The 13,659-nt window shown below is 43.6% G+C and overlaps 1 long non-coding RNA gene across 3 annotated transcripts; it reads right to left on the minus strand.

Annotated features, from left to right (window-relative positions):
- Nucleotides 1–423: 423 nt before the first annotated feature.
- On the minus strand, nt 424–13,352 carry LOC132352348 (uncharacterized). 3 transcript variants are annotated; one of them, XR_009498684.1, is made up of 3 exons: nt 13,053–13,352; nt 11,647–11,812; nt 424–1,720 (listed from the first exon to the last, which is right to left on the minus strand). It is a non-coding gene; the product is annotated as an uncharacterized LOC132352348 (long non-coding RNA). The 3 variants fall into 3 exon arrangements; XR_009498685.1 differs by lacking the exon at nt 424–1,720 and adding an exon at nt 4,205–4,585; XR_009498683.1 differs by lacking the exon at nt 424–1,720 and adding an exon at nt 10,226–10,624.
- Nucleotides 13,353–13,659: the final 307 nt, after the last annotated feature.

The raw sequence follows: 13,659 nt of genomic DNA on the forward strand, positions 1-13,659 counted from the left end.
ACACTTACAAGCAGGTCCGCCACTAGAGTAGTTTAGCCATTTGTAAAAATAAGACTAAGATTTTTTTTTTAAAGAAATGGAATTCATCTTAGTAGGTTTTGTGGAATTTGTATTATTTGTTTACAATATTGTTGTTCTTTTTTTTTTTTGAGTTGCTTTATAGTTTGTTTTTTTTTTAAGGCTAGACAAAAGTATAACCAAATATTCATAGTAGTTAACTCTGGGGAGTGGAACTGGTATTCTTTTACATTTCATTTTATGTTCTTCTTCATTCTATATATTAATTAGCAATGTACTCATTTTAACATTAATAATACTATTTTTAATGTTATTAATGATTAACTGTGGGTAGAGAGATTACAGATGATTTTTAAATCTTTTTCTTATTTGAACCTTACTTTAAGTCTAGAAGAAATGGGCATGATTTACAAGAACATTGACTAAATTGTTGCTTTTCCTACAGAAAGTGCAACAGATGTATCGAGTTACAGCTGGGGCAGCTCTCAGAAGCCCTAAACACTTCTCCACCTCATTCATCATTGGCTGAGCTCTTAGCCTCAACAACCAGTATAGGCTGGGGTCAGACTGCACAGCACTGGGGAAGCTGTGGGACTTAGGATGCCATCAGACAGGTCAAGGTCAGACTGCCTGGGGAGGGAAGGGGACGGCTCCGGGGGCATGAGGGTATGGGGACGGCTCCGGGGGCATGAGGGTATGGGGACAGAAAGGCACAGTCGCACTCTTTTGTGCCTGTTAGACCCTGGCCGGAGAATCCCAGGACTGTGGAGCGAATCGCCTTGATTATGGGACTTCCTATGGTGTGATTCCTTATTGCAGTTTTCTGTTTAATTGTTGGTTTTTATTCCATAAACTTGGATGAACTGCTTACAGTTTTACCAGACCCTGCGCCAATTACTGGGGATAGAAAAAGGCAAAATATAGGATCCCTACTCTCAAGAAATCCAACATCAAATCAAAAGCAAGAATCAAATCAAAAGCAAGACTAGTGAAAGGGCACATTATAATACAGTGTGATTAGTACTTGAACACAGGTTTATGCGAAGTGTTCAAGGAATACAGAGGAAGGGGACACCAAGCCTGGGGGATTCCGGGGAATCTTAGCAGAGTTTGAAGGAGGCGAGCTGGAGAGAGGGGACCAAGGGAGGGAGTTCTCTGCAGAGAGAAGAGCCAGGAAGAAGAACTGGAGGCCAGAAAGAGCACAGAGAAAAGACGCACGGGTGGTTCCTATCGCTGCTGTCAAATTACTACAAACGTAGTGGCTTTGAACGACACAAGTTTATCGTCTTACAGTTCTAAGGTCGAAGTCTAAACTGTCGGCAGGGCCTGCACTCCTTGGTTCCTGCCCTTCCACCCATCACAGCAACCTCTGCTTCCACAGGCATCACGTATGTGACGCCAAATCTCCCTCTTCCCCCTGTATAAGCACCCTCGTGATGACACTGGGCCCACCGGATGATCCAGGATGAACTTCCCCATCTGCAAAGTCCCTTCGCCCTGCAGGGCAACATCCACAGGTTCCAGGATTAGGACCTGGCGACGTTTGGGGCCAGTGGTCAGCCTGCTACTGTCCCCCTGAGGCTTCACATGAATTCTTCTGCCCGGACAGCTCTTCTTTCTTGGGGCTGCTTCAGTGGGTCCTTCCCAGTTGCTGTGTAAACTTGGGCCATTCACTTCACCTCTTTCACTTCGGTCTCCTCATCTGGAAAATGGGGATAATAATAGACCCAGCCTAATCCGTGTTTGTGAAGCTACAGTGAGTTAGTGTATGGAAAGCACTCAGAGCAGCACCTTCCTCAAGAACTGGCCTTTTATCGTTGTCATTGTTATGCCCCTTTTGTCACCGAGGTCTCTATTCCAATGTCACCTCTGCAAAAACATCTCTCCTGGCCACCCTAGCTAAAGTAGTAACTAGTAACCAGTAACTCTCTACATGTCTCGTCCTTCCTCCCTCCCTCCCTTCCTCCCTCCTTCCATTCTTCCTTTCTTCCTTCCTTTCTTTCTTTTTCCTTCCTTTCTTTTTCCCTCCCTCCCTCCCTCCCTTCCTTCCTCTGTCTCTCTCTCTCCCCCTCCCCCCCCTTTCTCTTTTTTCATAGCAATGATTGCAATCACATGACTCCCCAGTGGCGTGTACTACTTGATTTATTTACTGCTTTTCCTCTGCTTCCTCCCCTAGAGTGTGAGCCCTGTGTTTCATTCACCACTGATTCCCCTGCACCAAGCATGATGCATGACACATAGTGGGCCCACAGTCAACATCTGTGAATGAACAATTCAAACTCCGTAGCCCGCATTGTCCAGTAGAGTAGCCACTGGCTGCACACGGCTGCTGAGCACTTGAAATCTGGCTAATCCAAACTGATATGTGCTGGAGGTGCAAAATGCACAGTAAATTTAGATTTCGTGTGAAACAGTGTTAAATATCTCATTAATAATTTTCATATTGTTTGCATGTTAAAATGATAGTAATTTGGATATATTGAGTTAAACAAAACATGTTAACATCAATTCCAGCTGTTTCTTTTTACTTCTTTTTAATATGGCTACTAAAAATTTTACATTGCCTACGAGATTTGGATTCTCTTTCTATTGGATGCCACTTCCCTAGAAAGCCCTTATGGCATGTGTTCTAAAAGCTGCACTGTCCGGGTTTGAATCCTTGGCCCACCATTTACTGGCTGTGTGACCTGAGGCAAATTATTCAGCTTCTTTCAATAAATGTTAGCCGTCATTAGCTAGTTTCCAAGGAAGAAATTATTCTGCGTCAGAGAAGTTCAGAAATTTATAAATGTTTGCAAGTAGAGAAAAAGAATAATATGAATCTGGAAAAATTTAGTAGACACTAGTGGTTTGGGTGGCTTCACTTTTAATAATTTATGTTTCTGATGGTTTGTATTTTTCACAATAACTGTGTCACATTTGGGTGGGAAAAAAATATATTTTTAAAATAAATTAATAAAAGTTTGCAAAAATTTCTTAAATTTGTTCATTGCAAATGTCAGTTTTCAAGTCCTAAAACTGAAGGCTCTGCCCCTGAGGGTTGCCAGGCACGGATGTCACACCTCTCATATCAACCCTGACAAAGGTCCATCATCTGAGAAAGCCGACTGCATCCCGCATCTTCTGACCTAATTCTGGGACATGCTAAGCCAAACAAATATCCAGGAAACTATATAAAGAGTTTTCATGTTTCTTTTCCACATACTTCCTTTTTCCATTTTGACTTTCCTCTAATAGTTTTATGAGTGCTCTAATACACAAAATATAGCCCTATGCTGGACAGGTGCTCAGTAAACAGGGAATGACTCACTGAATGAATGAATGCATCAATGAATTCAGTGCAACTAGCATCTCCCTCCTTCCCATCCTGTCCTTTATGACTCTTACTGGTTTTTCATTGTTAGATTATAATTTCCCAATGCATTTGATTCCTTTTTTCTTTTCCCTCCCCTGATGCCAACATCCTCCATGGATTTCTTTATACTTTTCATTTTATTTACCACTTTTATGCTCTGATCCTCTTTAATACAATTTTTGGTGAAATTTCAGGAGACCTCTTTGGACTCCTCCTTTCAGCCACAGTTACAATCATGTTTTCAAAATAACTCTTCATGTGTATAGTATACATCTATTTATCATTTATCTCAGAAAGGGAGAATATATTTATATATTTATGAATATGAGTATATACTGTGATGATATAATCAACAAACCAGAATATAGACTTCTCCATGGGACAAATAAACCTGTTTTTTTTTTTTTAATATTTATTTATTTATTTTTATTTGGTTGAGCCAGGTTTTAGTTGCGGCACATAGGCTCCTTAGTTGCGGCATGCAAACTCTTAGTTGTGGCATGCATGTGGGATCTAGTTCCCTGACCAGGGATGGAACCTGGGCCCCCTGCATTGGGAGCACAGAGTCTTAACCACTGCACCACCAGGGAAGTCCCCTAAACCTGTTTTCCTCAACAACTAAATTGTAAGATTAAAAAAACCCAAGACACTGAAGAGTTAATCTCTACTATAGATTAATGAAGCCGTGAGATATAGCAACCAATCATAATTTGCAAATCCTTTTTTGTACCTCATTTTTAAAAAACAAAACTATAAAATAAAAACATTTACAGGACATTTGTGTCATTTATGAGACAATTGTAACTTTGAACACAGACTAGATAATTTTTTTTAATAAATGTATTTATTTATTTTTGGCTGCATTAGGTCTTCATTGCTGTGTGTGGGCTTTCTCTAGTTGCGGCGAGCAAGGGCTACTCTTCGTTGCGGTGCGCGGGTTTCTCATTGCGGTGGCTTCTCTTGTTGCGGAGCACGGGCTCTAGGCACGCGGGCTTCAGTAGTTGTGGCACGTGGGCTCAATAGTTGTGGCTCATGGGCTCTAGAGCACAGGCTCAGTAGTTGTGGCGCATGGGCTTAGCTGCTCCGTGGCATGTGGGATCTTCCTGGACCAGGGCTCGCGCCCATGTGCCCTGCATTGGCAGGCGGATTCTCAACCACTGCGCCACCAGGGAAGCCCCAGACTAGATATTCGATGATATTAAAGAAGAACTGCTGTTTTTAAAATTGAGGTATAATTGAAATAACATTGTATCAGCTTCAGGTGTACAACATAATAATTCAATGTTTGTATATATTGCGAAATGATCACAATAAGTCTAATTAACACCCATCACCGTACGCAGTTATAAAAAATGTGTTTCTCGTAATGAGATCTTTCAGGATCCACTCTCCCAGCTACTTTCAAATATGCAGTGTTATTAACTGTAATCGCCACGCTGTACATTACATCCCCATGACATTCAGTTTATAGCTGGAAATTTGTATCTTTTGACTCCTTTCACCCATTTTGTCACGCCACCCCCGCTTCAGGCAACCACCAATCTGCTCTCTGTATCTGTGAGCTCTTGTTTTTTCTTTTTTTTTTTTGATTCCACATGTAGGAGAGATCATGCAGTATTTGTCTTTTTCTGTCTGACTTATTTCACTAGCATTATGCCTCAAGGTCCAGCTATGTTGTCACAAACGGCAATATTTCATTCTTTTTATGGCTAAATAATATTCCATTATATATATACCATATTTTCTTTATTCATTCATCCATTGATGGACGCTTAGGTTGCTCCTATGTCTTGGAAATTGTAAATAATGTTGCAGTGACCATGGGGGTGCATGTATCTTTTCAAGGTAGTGTATTTGATTTCTTTGGCTAAATACCCAGAAGTGGAATTGCTGGATCATGTGGTAGTTCTATTTTTAACTTTTTGAGGAACCTCCATACTGTTTTCCATAGTGGCTGCACCAATTTACATTCCCACCAACAGTGCACGGGGGTTCCCTTTTCTCCACACACTCACCAACACTTGTTATTTCTTGTCTTCTTGATAACAGCCATTCTAACAGGTGTGAGGTGATTACCTCATTGTGGTTTGGGTTTCCTTGATGATTAATGATGTAGAGCATCTTTTCTTGTACCTGTTGGCCATCTGTATGTCTTCTCTGGAAAAATATGTATTCAGATCCTCTGCCCGATTTTTAAAATCAGATTGTATGGGTTTTTTTGCTATTGAGTTGTATATTATATTTTTTGGATATTAACCCCTTATCAGATATATGATTTGCAAATCTTTCCTCCCACTCAGTAGGTTGCCTTTTCATCTTGCTGATGGATTCCTTTGCTGTGCAGAAGTGCTATTTTTAAGGTATGATAAAGATTAAAGTATTCATATTTTTTAAAGATATATTCTAAAAATTTAGAGATGCATTTATATATTTTGCATTTTCTTCAAAATATTGGGGAGATGTGAACAAAGCAAAATTGGCTATGAGTTGATCGTTATTAAAACTGGGTGATGGGAGTTTCTTATACTATGTTTCTTTTTAATGTTCTTGAAATTTGTTATAATAAAAAAGTAAAACATAAAATAATTGCTTATTACAAAATAAATATAATTATGGAAAATCTGAAAAATATAGAAGAGTCTAAGAAAAAGGAAAAAACAAAAACAAAACTGCTCCTAACACCACAGCAGTGGTCTTAATCACTCATATTTTGGTATGATTCCTTTCAGTCTGTATTCTGTGCACATATATATATAAACACATGTGTGTGCACGTGGCCATTTTAAAGCATGACCACATTTTCACAGCCTTCCCATCAAGAAGTGGAATATATGTCCCCCCTCCTTGAATCTGGATGGGCTTGTGGCTGCTTTGACCAGTATAATATGGAGGAAGTAACTCCATGTGGTTAGGTCATGACAGGCCAGGTGGCCTCTACACTGTTTGCTGGGAACACATGCTCTTGGAGGCCTGAGCCACCATGTAAGATGTCTGATGACCTTGAGGCTGTCAAGCTGTGAGGAGCCCCAAGCCACATGTAGAGGTTCCAGTTAACAGTTCCAGCTGAGTCATGTCAAATGAGGCGCCAGATAGGTAAATAAAGAAGCCCCCAGCCATTCCAGACTGCCCAGCTGAGGCTCCAGGCAGTGGAGAAAAGACAGCTCCTGTGCCCCAGAGAATCCATGAACGTATTGAAATAGTTGTTGTTTGAGGTGGTTTGCTACACAGTAATAGAAGACAGGACAGGATTTGGTACCTGGAAATGGGTTGTTGCCATCAAAATGCCTAAAATGTGGTGTTTGTTTGGAGACTGGCTGGCAGGGAGAAGTCAGGCAGGCATTGGGAAAGCTGAGGGTGAGGGTTTGAACAAAGTGAGGAAAATGTTATTGGATGCTGAAGGAAAGGAGATACACGTTAGGTACTGGCAGAACGTTTGGTAACGCTGTCACCTGGGATAACGGGGAAAATAGGAAATGTCCTTAATAAACTCAGTAATCTGGCTGAGGAGATTTCTGGACGGGATATTAAAGGGGCCACCAACTTGTTCTAGCTGCCTATAGAGGATGTGAAAGGGAGAAGAGAAAGAATACACCATTCAGTTATCAGCGAGGATTAAGAGGAAATGTAGAGGGCTCAGCTGGAACTTAGCCAGCAAAGGATTCTCTGAGCAAAGATCAAATCCAGGACACAGTAAAAAAAACAAAGTGTTTTCAGAATAAAAATGAAGCCAAGGGTGTGACTTTAAAGCCCTTTGTTAGCACCTAAGGAAGGTATAGGTGCTGCTTCATAGACTCAACTAGACAAAAGGCCTTGTCAGGATGGAAAATTTTTTTCCTCTGAGGCTCAGTACCTGGGAGCCTTCCAATTTAACTGACAAAAGACAGGTGAACAGGAGAAAAAGAACACACACTTTATTAATATTTTACCTGCATGGGAGTTCACAGAAAAGAAGTGAAACTCAAAGAAGTAACTAGACTCAAGGCCTCGTACACCATTTGAACAAAGGAAAGGAGGTTTGGGCTTCGAGAAGTGATACACGTGGGAAGTGGCTAGGAAATATATGAGGAAAAGCGAAGGCGGGTGAAGGTTACTTTAGTAAGGCGTGTCCGCAGGCTCCTCGTAGCGCTGCCTCCCCACCGCCAGTGACAGAAGTGGCTCTCCACCTCCTGGTACAGGAGAGGGAGGATACCCTCACAAAGGGAATTTGATGCCCTACTTTTAGGCAGGAAAGGGAAGGACAGAGAACTCTCCCTGGGTCTGCTGACTCTCAATCGCCTACAGAGCCCAAGCCAAAGTGGCACATGTTGAGATGGCACATTCTGGACCTCTTCTGCCTTCTAAGAACTTCAGGGAAAACCTTACAAGCAATCTCTGTTAAACAGTAGGGCTTCTAAAGATCTAAAGGCATTGCTACACAACAGCCACATGGGGGCCCAAGGTAGACAAGGAATCTCAGAGGTTTGTGGGTGACTTTCTCTAACGGAGCAGGTTTTTTATAAATTGCGATATGAGAAATCCACAGAGATTTTGAGGGAATTATATCAGCTTGAATAGAGAGGAACAGAGGCGGTACAGAATGAAATGAGGGACTTCCCTGGTGGTCCAGTGGCTGACTCTGCGCTCCCAATGCAGGGGGCCTGGGTTCGATCCTCGGTCAGGGAACTAGATCCCACGTGCGTGCTGCAACTAAGAGTTCGCATGCTGCAACTAAAGATTCCACATGCCACAACTAAAAGATCCTGCATGCCACAACGAAGGTCCCACACGCAGTTAACGAAGATCCCGCATGCCGCAACTAAGACCCAGCACAGCCAAATAAATAAACTAATAAATAAATAAATAAATATTTTAAAAAACAAAACAAACAAAAAAATGAAATGAGGCCTTTGGCTGCCCAAACTTAGGCAGAAAGCAGACTGGAAAAAATTACCATCATTGGCTACTTTTTATGGGGAAAGGGAGGATGATTCAGAGAATGGGAACAAAGACCCACAGGACAGAGGGGAAAGTCCCAGACAGTCACTCCCAGGGAGCAGGACAGAGTCCTAATCAATAAGCGAACATCACATGCTGGGATGGATTTCAAATTTAATATAAACCAATGACTGCTGTGCATTTCTGTTTTCTCCACTTTGGAACAGGAGTATCTTAGCAGTTATCCTATACTCATCCTACTGTTGTATGTTGGGTTTATTTGAGGGAGGAGTGGCAGAAAACTTGTCTCTTTAATTCATCAGTTTACAGATCAAGCAGAACCATACCCAAAGAGATTAAGTCAAGGTGCCTAACATCCACCTGGACCTGATTTATATTAGGAGACCCTGTCACCTAAGCGTAAGCCCAATGCCTTAGTAAGTAACATAAAACTTTAGGAGGAGAGAACTTGGACATGGAGAATGTAAATAATTTGTGGGCATGGAACTAACTGTGGCAGTTTTAAAATATGGCTGCAAATTATTTGACATTCCTCCCATAGAGAGGTGGATTTATTCCCTTCTTCTTGAATCTGAGAGGGTTTGTAAATGCTTCAATCAATAGATTAAAAGTGGTGGTAAAAATGACACTGTGACTTCTGAAGGTAGATCACAATAGGCCATAGAGCTTCCCACCTGCTCACTGGGAACACAAATTTTCGGAGCTCTGAACCACAATGTAAAAAGTCTGACAACCCTTGAGGAGGCTCAAGCCACACGGAAGAGGAGCTCTGGTTAACAATCCACAATGATCCCAACTTTGGGCTCCTTTCAGCCTATGCACCAAATACGTGAATAAAAAAACCTCGAGGGAATTCCCTGGCAGTCCAGTGGTTAGGACTTGGCGCTTTCACTGCAGTGGCCCAGGTTCAATCTCTGGTCGGGGAACTAAGATGCCACAAGCTGTGCGGTGCAGCCAAAAAAATAAATAAAATTTTTAAATGAAATAAAATTTAAAAATTAAAATTAAAATTAAAAAAAAAAGAAACCTCCAGATGATTTCTGCCCTGGCCACTCAAGTCTTCCTGAGGGTCCAGACATTGTGGAGTGGACACAAGTCATTCTTGTTGTACCCTGTCCAGGTTCCTGACCCACAGAATCCATGGACATAACGACGTGCTTGTTGTATGACACTGAGTGTGGAGTTGTTATACAGCAATAGAAACAGCACCATATTAGTTTCCTGTGGGCGCTGTAACCAATTATCCCAAATTTGCTGGCTTAAAACAATAAATTCATTCTCTCACAGTTTTCAGGCCAGAGTCCAAAACTGGGCTGAAATCAGGATGTGAGCAGAGCCACACTCTGGAGACTGGGGGAGAATATCTCATCCTTGCTTCTTCCAGCTTCTGGTGGCTGCTGGCATTTCTTGGCTTGTGGCTGCATCACTCCAGCCAACATCAAATCTCTCACTGCTCCTTCCTATCACTTTCGCGCGTGTGTGTGTGTGTATGTGAAATCTACCTCTGCCTCTCTCTTATAAAGACATTTGTGGTGGCATTTAGGGCCTACATGAATAATCCAGGGTAATCTCTCCATTTCAAGATCCTTAATTTAATCATATCTGCAACAACCGTTTGGGGTGGGATTGTTGCTTTTTTGTTTTTTGGTGTTTCGGTTTGGTTTTGATTTTGATGTCCCTTTTTTGGCTTGTTTGGTTTTTTTGCCATACAAGGTAACAGTCACAGCTTCCAGGGATTAGGCTATAGACGTCTTTCAGAGGGCCATTTTTCAGTCTAGATACATAAATACATAGATACACAGATGCAAAAGATCATACTGTACATGTATATTCTTTTGCATCATACTGTATATATTCTTTATGAGACAAAAGGAATAAGTATTCCTCAGATCATTAAACACTCTGAAAATAGCAGCTTTAATGGTTACATAATGTTCTACTGAATGGGTATACCATAATTTAGTTACCCAAAATATTAATATCGGACACTTATTTCCAACTCCCTACTTTTTTTTTTTAAATAAATTCATTTATTTATTTTTGGCTGCGCTGGATCTGCGTTGCTGCGCGCGGGCTTTCTCTAGTTGCAGTGAGTGGGGGCTACTCTTCGTTGCGGTGCGCGGGCTTCTCATTGCGGTGGCTTCTCTTGTTGTGGAGCACGGGCTCTAGGCGTGCAGGCTTCAGTAGTTGTGGCATGTGGGCTCAGTAGTTGTGGCTCGTGGGCTCTAGAGCACAGGTGCAGTAGTTGTGGCGCACGGGCTTAGTTGCTCCGTGGTGTGTGGGATCTTCTCAGACCAGGGCTCGTACCCATGTCCCCTGCATTGGCAGGCAGATTCTTAACCACTGTGCCACCAGGGAAGCCCCAACTCCCTACTTCTGATTATTTCCTTAGATTAGTCCTAGATGTGAAATTACTAAACTTAATGAGTGTTATTTTAAGACTTCTAAAATATTGCCAAATTGCCATTCAAAAATATATTAATTTACAATCCCATCAGTATGGGAGGTGCCTGTTTATCACACTGCCACCAGATTGAGTATTGGATTTTTAAAAGTGTTATGTTATTTGATGATATTTCATTAGAAGGCTGGTATTTGTCTTATCATTTTGCATTGAATTTTTTATATATTAAGGAAAATAATCCTCTGACATTTTTGTAGCAAAGGCTTTTTTGTCATTTTTAATTTGCTTTTAAATTTTGAAGATGACGGTTCTGATAGCTCTCTACTAGTCTCCTTATAATTCTTACTTTGCCTTTATACTTAGAAAGTCTGCCACATTCAGAGAGCAGACTCAACCGTGGCTGAAATAGCACGGTGTTCGACATCAGAAAGGCATGGGTCATAATCTATCTCATAGGGTCAGATATTGGTTTTTGCAAAGATTAAATGAAATAAGTTAAAGAATCAAGCACAAGGCCTGGGATGTGTAAACCCTCTGTTTCCTTTCCTTCTGTCTACTAGAAAATAATAGACTCAAGCAGATCACAAAAAATGCAAATGCCAAAAAAATATGAAAATATGCTCAACCTGCTTAGTAAATCATGGAACATAAAATTAAGTTAGTTACCATTTTCTGTCCATCAGATTAACAAAAAGTTAAGCAATAACCTCTAGTGCAAAGAGGCCGTGGAGAAAGGGGAACTCATTTATAGGCACCTGTGTGGTACTGTGAATTGCTAAACCTTTTTGGAAAGCAATGACTATATTTATTAAAGTTTAAAGGTGAAAAAAAAGTTTTAAATTGAGCATTTTCTTTGACCTAGGATTTCCTATTTGAGTCATCTATCCTTTAAAAATACAAAGATACAAAAGGATATACGTAAAACGATGCTTACCTTTGGACCATTTATGATAGCAAAATGCTGACAGCAACGTGAAAATCCATCAGTAGTAGAAAAGCAGTTGAATAAATGTGTTTCTTTTCGGTCTCTACCCACTAAAGTGTAAGCTTCCCAAGAACAAGGATTTTTATCTGTGATCTTAATGCTGTTTTCCCAGCACCTAGAACATAATAAACATTCAAAGAAATTGTTGAGTAAATGAATAAAATTCTGGTATACCCAAATTTATAAAATGCAGTGGCCATTAAAAAGTCAGTTGGATTTATATATAATGACCTGGGGAAATGCCCATGATATATTATTAACTGATAAAAGCAAGTCACAACGAAAAGTATGACTTCATTCTTTTTTAAGGAGAGACAAAAGGAAGAACAAGATAAGTGATACAAATTTGTCTAAGCACAAAAAATTCTTGGGATGATATGGACCGGGGTGTTCACACTGGTACCCCAGAGGGATGGGATTGAAAGAAGGGGCATATTTTAACTTTTCCCACCCCTCTGCATTGTTCAAACTTGTTGGAAGGAATTGTTCCGTGGAAGGCCTCAACGTGCGTTCATAAAAAAAACCAAACCAGGCTTTGCTATGGGAAGGACAACCTCTTTGAGTCCTTTGCCCCCGCGTTAGGAAATCAGGTCCTTGGCGTTACTAGGTATTCTTTTTACAGTATTGGTTTGTTGCTTTTTTGACTTTTGTGCCCCTCCCCCCAACACCCCCCCCCCAACTCTCCCACGAGTTTGCTCAGCCCGTCCCCTTCCTGCAGGTATCTTTCCTGTCCAGCCTGCCGACTCCCCCTGCGCGCTTATCTGACCTCGTGCTCTGCAGCGGCACCCGTGCACCGTGTGCACGCCCGACCTTTGCCACCTTCCGGGCTCACGGCAACTGCAGGAGGATGTGGTTTACGGAACACGTGGCCCGAGGCTTCTCACTCCAGCGCCCGTATTTCCGAAATGGTCCCCCCAAGCGCAAGGCCCATCTCCAATATTCAAAGGAAACCCAGAGGAGGGGGCCGGGCTTGGAGGAGGAGGGGGGAGGGGGCGAGAGGGGGAGATGAGGTCTGGAGAAGCACCTGCCGGCGCCTCCACCACTATTAATATTAACTTTTATTAAGACTTGGCCCTTCTCTCCCTGGGGCTTCACAAAGCAGGAAGCCAAGGGCAGGGGTGCAGGGAAGGGAATTGGCAGGAAGAGAAAACCTTGAGTAAATTATTTAGCCGTGAGGCGAGATTAAGAGTGATTCCGCCCTCTCCCCTCCCCCACCCGCAAAGCGGGCCCAGGTTGGGGATCAGCCCTCAAACCGCCACTAATCGTTTAAGCTGGACGACATCTGGAGTCTGGTGAGGGGCAGGCCAGGGAGACGTCTGTCGGCGACACGAGGTGCGAGGGCGGCGGGCACCCACCGGGCCCCCGGCTCCGGGGGACGTGGCCTCTCCGCAGGGCAGGCCGCGCCTGTTGGTGGCGATGGAGGGAGGCGGCTGAGGTCGAAAGTGCCAGAGCGCGGCCGGGAGAGGCGCAAAGGGGTGGGCTTGTTCGCACCCGCTGGGCCAGGCGACACCTCCTACCGTGGACCCCGGCCCTCCGCCTCGGCGGGGAAGAGGGGAAAGCAGCCGAGGGCCGCGAAGGGCCGCGGGCTCTCCCTGGGGCCGCTCCTGCGGCGCCTCCGCCGGCTGCCCCTGCCGCTCCCCGCCCCGCTGGTTCCGGCTCTCGCGTCCTCGGACAGTCGGGCACCCGGTCGCTCCGCCGGAGCAGCAGCGCCGCCTGCCGGGCACCTCGCGCAAGCTCGGCCGCGGGAGGGGCGGCAGGGAGTGGGGCTGAGCGCGCCGACCTCCCGCCTCCCCTTCAAAGTCAAGTCCCTCCCTCCCGCCCGGCCGCCGCTGCCGCCGCCGCCCGCGGCGCTCAAGCCCGACTGAAAGCCGCCACCGCGCTCGTCGCCGGGGCCCGTGGGCGCCCGGGGCCCGGTTCCCGGCCCCTCCCCCGCCCATGGCGGGGCACGCCGTTGAAAAAGTC

Source organism: Balaenoptera ricei, chromosome 18 (genome assembly GCF_028023285.1).
Source record: "Balaenoptera ricei isolate mBalRic1 chromosome 18, mBalRic1.hap2, whole genome shotgun sequence".
Taxonomy (NCBI): domain Eukaryota; kingdom Metazoa; phylum Chordata; class Mammalia; order Artiodactyla; family Balaenopteridae; genus Balaenoptera; species Balaenoptera ricei.